This window comes from Melanotaenia boesemani, chromosome 17 (genome assembly GCF_017639745.1).
Source record: "Melanotaenia boesemani isolate fMelBoe1 chromosome 17, fMelBoe1.pri, whole genome shotgun sequence".
Classification (NCBI taxonomy): domain Eukaryota; kingdom Metazoa; phylum Chordata; class Actinopteri; order Atheriniformes; family Melanotaeniidae; genus Melanotaenia; species Melanotaenia boesemani.
The window spans coordinates 33,598,291-33,609,258 of record NC_055698.1 but is presented as its reverse complement, the minus strand read 5'-3'; the positions used below and the strand labels follow the sequence as shown (position 1 = coordinate 33,609,258).

Here is a 10,968-nt window from a genome sequence, read left to right as displayed (position 1 = left end):
ATTAGACCAGTGTTAACTTAGACCAGTGTTACATTAGACCAGTGTTACCTTAGACCAGTGTTAACTTAGACCAGTGTTACCTTAGACCAGTGTTACATTAGACCAGTGTTACCTTAGACCAGTGTTACCTTAGACCAGTGTTACTTAGACCAGTGTTACCTTAGACCAGTGTTACATTAGACCAGTGTTACTTAGACCAGTGTTACCTTAGACCAGTGTTACTTAGACCAATGTTAACTTAGACCAGTATTACTTAGACCAGTGTTACCTTAGACCAGTGTTAACTTAGACCAGTGTTACTTAGACCAGTGTTACCTTAGACCAGTGTTACCTGTCATGTTTGCTGCTCTGCTGCAGTGCTGCAATCAAGCTCATCTGCTCCACCTGCCCTGGTTGCCCATTCTCTACATCTGCTCCCCACCCTACTTAAACACACTCCAGTCTCTGCTTCCCTGCCAGATGGTCACCTAACCTTTTCTTTTGTAGTTGCAGACCTCCCATTTTTTGACCCGGTCACGTCCCTGGATTTTGCTCCTGCCCTGCCCACGTTGGATTGTTCCCCCTGCTGGTTGCCTGCCTGGCTATTCACCCCTGCTTGGAATGACCACGGAGTTTTTGCCTATACCCCCCCCGGATAAGTAGCCTGATATCTGCCTTTTTGTGTATGACCATTGCCTGCCCTCTGGACCCCGTTTTTGGATATTGGATTCATGCTTTAACACCTGGAGTTCTTTCAGATTCCGGCGACACACAGTCAGCCCAGATCCTCCTGCCATATTCCATCAGACAGCTCCAAGTTCTCTCTACCACTCCTCCTGCTTTAATAAACCATACTCGGTTCAAACCTTAAGATCTGTGTGAGACTGAATTTCCGGGTCTTCAGGAGAAACCATTACTGTGACTTAGGCCGGTGTGACCTTGCAGCCCCTTTCATCATTTCTATGAAGGACAGAAGATATGAACACCTGGTAGAAAACACTTCCTTTATTGAACACGTAGAAATGAGGCAGGGATGACAGACATGCAGAGAGGAAACCTCAACATTTTCCCTGTGATGCATCAGACACCCACATCCAGCAGATGGCGCTCTTAGACTGCGTCAAACTCTTCTAAACAGTGACACAATTTCAGGCAGTTGTGTCAAAGTTGACTCGATGTCTCATGAAGCCTCGGTTTCAGCATCCCTTCACCAACACAGAACGGACTAAACTTGCCTGTTGCCACCTTCCCGTAACCGTTCTCCACCCATCTGTTGGTGGAGGAACACCGACAGCTTGTATGGGGTGCTACAAGGAATGGGATTGGCTGAAAAGGCTCGAACGTGCGTCATGATGCAAGAGTGAGGTGTCACCTGATTAAATGGTGCCTTCATGGACAATCAGGAAACCGAATGTAGGCATATCATATAACCCGTGGTTTCCATGTGGGTTACAGAAGCGAGAACTGAGCAGCAGGGCGGGTTCGTGTCTTTAAATGCCACGTGTTCACATTTACGTACTTTCTCACCAGCTCGATCAGCTGTTCATTAAATCTTGCATCAGGGAAAATGTGGAAGCCACAAGTTTCTGCTTCATTCTTTTCCTGCCTTAACCACGCCCACCTCAAATCTCCGACCAATCACATAGTACTTATCAGAGTCCCAGAGATGGCTGACGTGTGGAGAACAAGCTCCAAGACGTTCCCGTTCACGCCAGAAAAATGTCGTCATTTTGTTCTCGTGGCCTCGAGAACAAGAAGAAAGTAGCGGCTCGTCGGGAGGATGGAGCAGCCTTTAACTCTGCATCGTGCTCGCTGCAGTGAACCTTTTACTGCTTATCAATCACTTCAGTGAACATTAAGCAATACGCTGCCACTCACTGAACAATCAGTAATTCTATAACATGTTTACATTGAATTACTAAGTTTGCTTTAGTGATTAACAGGAAAAGAAAAATGATGCAGCTGCATTTTATAGAATATTCATTCAATATTTGATTTAAGTATTTAATATTTTTATTGAATAGATGCCCCCAGAAAAACAACATGTGGAGCATAAATGTGCAGATTACATGTGAATCATGTGCATGTAGAAACTTGGTTTTGGATAGTTTGATTCACGCTTTTTTTTTTCCTTCTTCTCTTTGTTGTTGTAAGAATAAAGAAAAATTAAGAAAAAGGGAATGAGTGTGCATAGCCGGGTGAGGAGTGTGGATACAGGTGTGGATGATTAGTCACCGATGATTGGCTGGCTGGAAAGGATCCAGAGTGGAACCTGGTGCAGGTGTAACACCTTTAACTTTCATTCATTACATGTAACACAGATAAAAGATGTAAATCCAAACTATTAATATGTTTAATTATCCATACACACATATATAAACATGTAAGATAAAATTCATTTTCACAGAGTAATTCATACCAAAAGACACATTTAAAACTGGAAAACAAGTGCTATAAATAAATGAATATGTAATTCAGCAATAAAAAACAAATAGAAAAATAAAATAAGTTGAGTTTTAAGGGGAGCTGCTGACGTGATGCTGGACAGGAGGAGCATCATGGTGGGAAAATAAATACAGAGAAAGAACTGCATACGTGTCTAGAAACTCAGTTCCTTCAGTCTTATAATAGATCCATTTCCCCCTCCTCTTCCTCATCTTCGTCTCTCCAGCTACAGCTGATTGATGAGGAAAACCTCCAGGACAGGCGCCTTGCTACAGCCGGGCCAGGCTGGGATGTCGGGAGTTGGGGAGATTTTAAACCTCCGTGAACTTCCAGCTTTTCCGTATTCGCTTCGGGATCAGAACCCCCAGATTCTCTGCAGGCTCATGGTTGTTGGCGGAGGGGGCGTGGTCTGAGCCTGCTCCAGGGTGGTTTGGGGGGGGGGGGGGGGGGGGGGGGGGGGGGGGGGTCATCCCAGAGGGAGACAGGCTGTGGTCTGATTAATGATGGAGGTGCTGCCACATTCATCACTGTCCTCCATCAGCAGAAAAACCGGCGGCTGATTGGGGGAGGGGATTTATTTGTGATTTTTTTTTAAAAAAATAAAAAATAAATTCAGGAGGAATGTTTCAGGAAGATGAGACTTGATGCGACTTGTCTGGTTTCCTTCCTCTATGCAAACATGATCTGAGGCGCTGCTCATGTTTATTGAACCAAATGATGGAGAAAATTCATTTGACAGTTAATACAGAAAACAGCAATCAGCTGCAGCCGGAGACAATCGGAGACGTCTTTGTCCAATCACGTCTAGGACTGTCCAGAAATTAGTCGAGGAAGTACAACCTCAGCTCCAAATAAATTGGTTGTCTGTGTAAAATATAAATGAACCCAGAATCTCATCAGGTCAGGTTTTATGACCGTAGAAGAAACAACATGTCAGAGATGAAACTGAGGCATTTCATCATGTCATGAAAATAGGAGCAACAACAGGCTGGAAAAGTAACTGGTACAAACCAGAAACACCTGGAGGAGCATTGGACAACTAATGGGTATAAAACCTACTAACTGGGTATAAAAGGAGCATTTCAGAGAGGCAGAGTCTCTCAGATGGAAAGATGGACAGAGCTTCACCAATCTGAGACAAAAAGGATCTAAAACTGTGGAACAATTTCAGAAAAATGTTCCTCAGACTTTGAAGATCCTCCATCTACAGTGTAGAACATCATCAGAAGATTCAGAGAATCAGGAGGAATCTCTGTATGCATAGGACAAGGCTGGATGCTGGTGATGTTACAGGTCAAATTGACCCTTTTTAAAGTTTGAAGATCTCGGAAGAATTCTTAAAAGTATTTTTTCAGTATAAAACGTCATCTAGTTGCCTTAATTAGTGTAATCAACATAAAACATGAAAATGGTTCGTCTCACATTTTAGCAACCACCACCTGCATGTTTATATCACAAAGATACTGTACAGGTCAATTTGACCCAGCAGTCAAACTGGAGGTAAAAGGGTGTCAGATATGTCAGACTATTTTTTTATTTGCAACTGTGAGACATATTTCTCCCCAATCACACACACACACACACACACAGGTGCAGGTATTATGACTTTTGACAGGAGCCATTTATGTTCTCGTGGGAAAACTCCACATTAAGTGGACTCTCTAGCAGGGGCAAAACATATAAAGGATTCTCTGCATGGAAGTTCTGCCAACATTACAGACATTTACCCTCCTTTACACCGGGTGCGTGTGCGCCACGTTACGGCTGCACCATGGTTTTGTTCTGATTTCCGTGGCGCAGCAATTTTTACCTGGAGCGTGTGCAGTCCACCTAGAAGGAACTGCGAGATCACAAAATTACAGGAGGAGCAGAGAATCTTGTGATTCTCCACTTCCACAATCAACGTTGTTTATCGTGGAAGTGGAGAATGCCAACAGCAGCGGAGGCCACGGTGCAGCCGTAACGTGGCGCACACACACCCGGTGTGAAACAGGGGTTACACTCTGTCAGGCAGACCTTTACTAAATGAGCAGCAGAAGCAAAAAGACCACCGTTCAGGAGGCTCTGAAAGTCATCTTTGGGACAGAAATCAAACTTTTGAGCTGGTCATGCCTAATTCAAAACAGAAAATCATTCTGGAAATGACTAATCTAGAAGGGAGGCGTGTTTTTGGGGAGAAGTGGAAGGAGCTGGAAAAAACACGTAATTGTTTTCATGAAAAACGAGTGAATTATCCTGATTGAACCATTACCTGGAAGAGGTTAGGCACACCATTGCACTAAATATTGATAGAATAGTTAGTGATGGAGTTAGTAATGAAATATCAACAATGTTTGTTAGGATTGTCAAATTGACCCGGGAACATCGTTGCTGTTCCTGACAAATTAACATAACAGGAGGGTTAAAAGCAGACATGATTTTCTACTGGAAACCACTGCTTGGACTCAGGAAGACTTCCAGAAACCACTGTCTGTGAACACAGTTCACCCTGAAACCCACAAATGCAGGTTAAAGCTCCATCATGCAGAGAAGAAGCCAGATGTGAACAGGATCCAGAACCAGCTTCTTCCGTCTTCTCTGGACCAAAGCTCATTTAAAATGGTCTGAGGCAAAGTGGAAACCTGGATGAAGATGTGAACTAGTTTGTGGAAACATGGACGGCGTGTCCTGCAGACTAAAGAGGAGAGGGAGCATCCAGCTTGTTATCAGTGGACAGGTGAAAAGCTGCATCTCTGATGGGATGGGGCTGCATTAGTGCCTATGGCGTGGGCAGCTTCCACATCTGTGAAGCTCCATCAATGCTGAAAAGTACATGGAGGTTTTAGAGCAACATCTGCTCCCATCCAGACAACGTCTCTTTCAGGGAAGACCTTGCAGATTTCAGCAAGACGATGCTGAACCACATCCTGCATCCATCACAGCAGCATGGCTTCACAGGAGAAGAGTCCGGCTGCTGAACTGGCCTGCCTGCAGTCCAGACCTTTCACCAATACACAACATCTGGAGCATCATGGAAGCAGGAATCCAGCAACCAAGGTCCAGGACTGTAGAGCAGCTAGAATCACATTCTGGACCTGGTTATTTCAGGGTGTTGATATTTCTTCTGTTGCGGTCACCGACTCGACCTTGTCTGACCATTTTTGTATTTTGTTTGATTTACTGATCACTCAGAATGTCCATCCAACCTGCTCCTCGGTTAGGAAGAGGTACATTAATGAAAGAACAAGTGCTAAGTTTGTGGAGGCCATAGCTATGTTACCAACAACCAGAGCAGAGTCAGTTGATGGACTCCTGGATAATTTCAATCTGAAAGTCTTGAATGTAATGGATGCTGTTGCACCGATAAGAATCAAGAGCAACCTGATCAAACAGAAAAGACCATGGAGAAACACCACTGTGGTTACCAGCCTAAAAAGAGAATGCAGAAAAACTGAGCGGAAATGGCGGAAAAATAAACTTCAAATTCACTCTGAGCTGTACAAACAAAGCCTGCGTAACTATAACAATGAGCTGTGAAGGCCAGAGAGCTGCATTTATCTGGAATGATTAACAGGAACGTCAACAATTCTCTCTGTTTGCTATGATTGAAAAACTTACTAATCCTCCTACACAGATAAGCCCAGAGCTCCTTTCCACTGAGAAATAAAACCAATTTACCAACTTTTTTAGCCAAAAAATTAAAACAATCAGACAAAATATTAATTCCACACAGTCAAACAAGAAAACTAGTCTGTGTCTAAAAATAATTCTGCTGTCATGTCGCAATTTAAAATGTTCGATTTAAAAATCCTACAAGAAACAGTTTGACATTAGAAATCAACAACATGCACTCTGGACATGATCCCATCCGACTTTTTAAAACCAGTTTTTACCTCAGTAGAAAGTGGTCTCCTACTGATAGTTAACAGCTCACTGGCATCAGGCATTTTTCCCAAGTCACTAAAGATCGCTGCTATTAAGCCTCCTAAAGAAAAGGACTCTAGACGCCTCTATAATGAACAACTATAGACCGTCTCTAACCTCTTTTATTTCCAAGATTATTATGAAAGTTGTATTTCACCAGCTTCATGACTTTTTAAATGAAAGTGGAAATCTTGATAAATTTCAGTCCGGCTTCCGACCTCATCACAGCCCTGAAACAGCTCTGGTCACAGTGGTAAATGACATTAGATTTAATACTGATTCTGGTCTAGTATCAGTCCTGGTTCTGGTCTAGTATCAGTCCTGGTTCTGGTCTAGTATCAGTCCTGGTTCTGTTGGATCTCAGTGCTGCGTTTGATACTGTAGATCACAGAATCCTGTTTTCAGGCTGGAAAACTGGGTTGGACTTTCTGGAGCGGTTCTTAACTGGTTCAGGTCCTATTTAGAAGGCCGGAGTTATTTTGTTACGATCGGCAGCTATGAATCCGAACGAGTGGCCATGACTTGTGGAGTCCCCCAGGGGTCAGTCCTTGGACCTCTTCTGTTCAACTTGTATCTGCTCCATTTGGGTGAAATATTACAGAACTAAAACATTAATTATCAAAGTTATGCAGATGATACACAACTTTATGTGTCTCTGTCATCAGATGACTGCAGTCCAGCAGACTTAATGTGTCAGTGTCTGGAGCAAATAAACACCTGGATGAGGGAGAATTTTCTACAATTAAATGAAGACAAAACTGAGATGATTCTGTTTGGTAGAAAGAGAAGAGGGTCAGCATTGGTAAACACCTGGAGAACTTGGGCTCTTAAAATCACCGACCAAGTTCGTAACCTGGGAGTGTTGATAGACTCAGACCTGACTTTCAGCAGCCACATCAAAGCTTCACTAAGAAGCTTTTTACCATCAACAGGATTAAAAGTTTAGTCTCCCAGAAAGACCAGGAGAAACTCATCCATGCATTCATCTCCAGTAGGCTGGATTACTGTAATGGTCTTTAACAGGACTTCCTAAAAAGAACATTAAACATCTGCAGCTCATCCAGAACGCTGCTGCTAGAGTTTTAACCAGGACTAAGAGATCTGAACACATCACACCAGTTTTAACATCTTTACACTGGCTTCCAGTTTATACTGGTTTCCAGTCAGTCACAGAATAGATTTTAAAACCCTTCTGATTGTTTACATCCCAGAATGGTTTAGGCCCAGAATACATCTGTGATATGTTCAGAGAATATAAACCTAGCAGAGCTCTTAGATCCAAAGACTCTGGTCAACTAGTCCAGACCAGAGTCCAGACTAAACATGGAGAAGCAGCATTTAGCTGTTATGCTGCAAACAAATGGAACAAACTGCCAGTGGAGATTAAACTTTCCCCAAATGTAGACATTTTTAAATCCAGGTTAAAAACATTTCTTTTCTCATGTGCCTATGCATGAAATCTGCAAGTTAACTTGTTAACTTATCTTGGTTTTAATCATTTTAATGTAATTTATTATTTTATTGTGATGATGTGTTGATGCCTTTTTCTATTTCTAAATATCTGTAATGTTTTTGTTTTATGTAAAGTACTTTGAATTGTCCTGTACATGAAATGTGCTGTACAAATAAACTGTCTTGCCTTGCCGTTTAACCTGTAGTAATGTTTTACTTTTGGAGGAGAAGACCATATCCATGTTGTGCTGTATCTTTATTCTGAAACTTCTGTAGTAACCTCACAGGTTTCTGTAGAGGCCAGGTTATACACACAGCCCTGCTAGCTGTGAGATGTACGTCATTTATTTTAGGCAGGTCATTTCAGACAGGAGGCAGGAAAACCTGGTGATTCAAAGTGTTTTATTGAACTGTAACGCAGTTAAAATGGACTTTAAGGAGACTCCAGCAGTTCATATATCTGATCCTCTTTGATTTCACGCTGCCTGTTACCTTCAATCAGCAGCGTTAATAATGAAACAGGTGCTTTGCTTTTGTTGCTAATCTTCTTATTTGCTATTCAACCACTTAAGGCCATTTCAGTAGAACTCTTATTTGTAATGATCCGTCTGATAAGGGTCGGACTTCCCAGCCTCCCTGAACGCAACCTAATTTTCCCACTCTGATTGGTAATACGCTTCACCTGTTTGATGCCCTTTAAATACCTGCCTGTGACAGCGTTTCTTCGCCAGATCGTCTTGGTTCTACCCTGCACGTTTCCAGCCGTTGTTCTACCTGTCTGCCTGCCTACCTGCCTGTTGTTGACCTTGTTTTGGACCTGGATTATCGTCTCTGCCTGCCCCCTGACTGGTATCTCTGTTTGTTATTGGATTTCTGGATTATTGACCCCTGGACTGGTTTTTGGATGTGGATTTTGGATCACGGAATAATCTACTCTGCCCAGACGGAGATATTCATTATCACCCACTTCCGTGGGTTGGAGACCCTGACCCCCGCCAATTATTCCCCCACTAACCTGTTCTTTACAAGGCCGGCTTTACGCAGGGGCAAGAGGGGGCAGTGCCCCCTCAAACAAACATTCTGCCCCCTCAATCAAATGCGCCGAAATGGGCAAATCTCTCCAAACGCTCTCTCCCCTCTGTACTGAACTCTGTGTGTCGGAGTTTCACAGGATCCATTGTACTGTCTTCAACAAGTCCTTCCCACCACCACAGAAAACAACCAATCAGTGTTTAGTATGCAAATGAGTTGACATACAGCCTGATCTTGCGGTGTCATATTTCTCCCCCTCGTAGAGAGAGCGGCTGCTGAGCTCCAGCGGTAAAACTTATAGAGTAAAGCTCTGTTAAATGTGTTGTAGCGATACTGAATAAATACTTATAATAACAGACGTATTTATTGCATCTATTCTGTCAACTGGGGTTTGTTTCTGTTCTATTTAAACGTGTCTACGCCTGTTAGTAGGAGCAGTGATCAAACACGCACGGGCCATAGATGTGACTGCCTCCTCGGTACTAGACTGAGGGAAAACGAGCTGCGCATATGAGACCCCTCAAGCTCCGCCCAGCCTTTAGTTCAGCATGCTAGTTTGAAGAAAAAAATAACAGAAAGTTTCACTCTACATTCCCGCTGCTTTCAGCAGTTCAGCTCAGAGCTTCATGTATGCCTTGTTGGTTCTTAAAATTTTGATGAAGGATCATTTAGTTTTTACTCATTTTCATTTATTATTATCATTATTTCCCCCTGAAGGTTCACTGTCTTATTTTGGTAGGGGGTTTAATTTTTTGCTCTGTTATTGTTGTGCTTGATAGTTATGATTCTTTAATCATTATGGTCTATATACAGACAGAAACAAACACACAGATAGTTGAGTTTATTGTTATTAGTTTCAAATTTATTCAAAATGCTTAGACATCTAATGGCTGTCCAATAGGGCAATTGTTATTTTGTTGGTTGTTAAAGCTTTGATAATGGATCATTCTTTTCTTTTTTCTTACTTCATTTTGTTATTGATATTTTCTGTTCCCCCACTGAGGGATTGCCACCTTATTGTGGTCAGGGGGTTTGCGTGCCTCAGTGACTCTAAGAGCTATACCAGCAGGAGCTTTGGTTTCAGGTGGGACACCCAAGCTGGACAGGTCTTAGAGTAGAGGCCTGACAAAGTGCAATCCATTTCTTTGAAGTTGGACTCCACTAACAGCACAGTTCCGTTAAAGAAACACTTAAAAAACAACAACAAGAAAATGCTGAAGTATGTACTCATAATGCCCCCTTCAAATTTATGCCTGCCCCCTCATGTATGCATTCCTAGAACCGGCCCTGGTTCTTTACCCAGCAGTTATCCACCCACTCCAGTGGACTCCCCGTCCGGCTTCCCGGGTTCTGCCTGTACGATCTCACCAAACTGCACTACAGCACCCGGTACGTGGATTTGTAACATCCTGCATCATTATCACAGACTCCCTGCCTTCTAACACCTGTTCTCATACCCCCCACAGAAGAGCTGACCGAACGAGACCGGATAGATCACCAGTGCACATTTACATTGTTCAAATAAATTCCTTTTTACCTTTCACTGGAATCCTGATTCTTTTGAGTCCAATCTCCGGGTTTGTGACATTATTAGAATACTGGGCCCTGTGGGCATTCATATTGGATGAAGTGGGAATGTAATAATATGAGCTCCCCTTACTGGAGGGAAGCCACTCGTAATGCCTTCCTCTCCAGCTTTACAGCAGTATATGAGGAGGAATATTAATTACTTTGGAAACATTATGGTTATTACAGCCGTTCCACATTATGCAGCTTCTGGGGCCAATCTGTGGAGGGATGCTAAACCGGTACCAGACACAATGATGATGATGTGAAGAAGAAGAGGAAGGTAAAACAGTATTGTTTCTGTTTTTAACTAAAGGAAAGGAAATCACAAACATGGTTTTTTTTTTTTTCTCATTCATCTCTTCTCAGCAGCCTGACGGGAACTAAAGAGCTGAAATCTTTAACTTCCTGTTTCCTCCACCTCTTCCTGTCTGCCTCCATCAGCTCAGTGGATCACAGGCGATAAATACCCGGGACCGAGGCCTCATCGGCGCCCATTCCTGCCACTTCTGTGTGTCACATTGTGGCCGAGGCCTCATTAAAAAGGCATTAGCCTCCTTGTGGTCCATGATGGAGGCTGAGTCTGCCTCA

At 43.0% G+C, this 10,968-nt stretch overlaps 1 long non-coding RNA gene across 1 annotated transcript; it reads left to right on the top strand.

Annotated features, from left to right (window-relative positions):
• Window positions 1-8,379: 8,379 nt before the first annotated feature.
• Window positions 8,380-10,352, top strand: LOC121657221. The gene is made up of 2 exons (XR_006013535.1): window positions 8,380-8,628; window positions 10,118-10,352. It is a non-coding gene; the product is annotated as an uncharacterized LOC121657221 (long non-coding RNA).
• The last annotated feature ends 616 nt before the right edge of the window (window positions 10,353-10,968 follow it).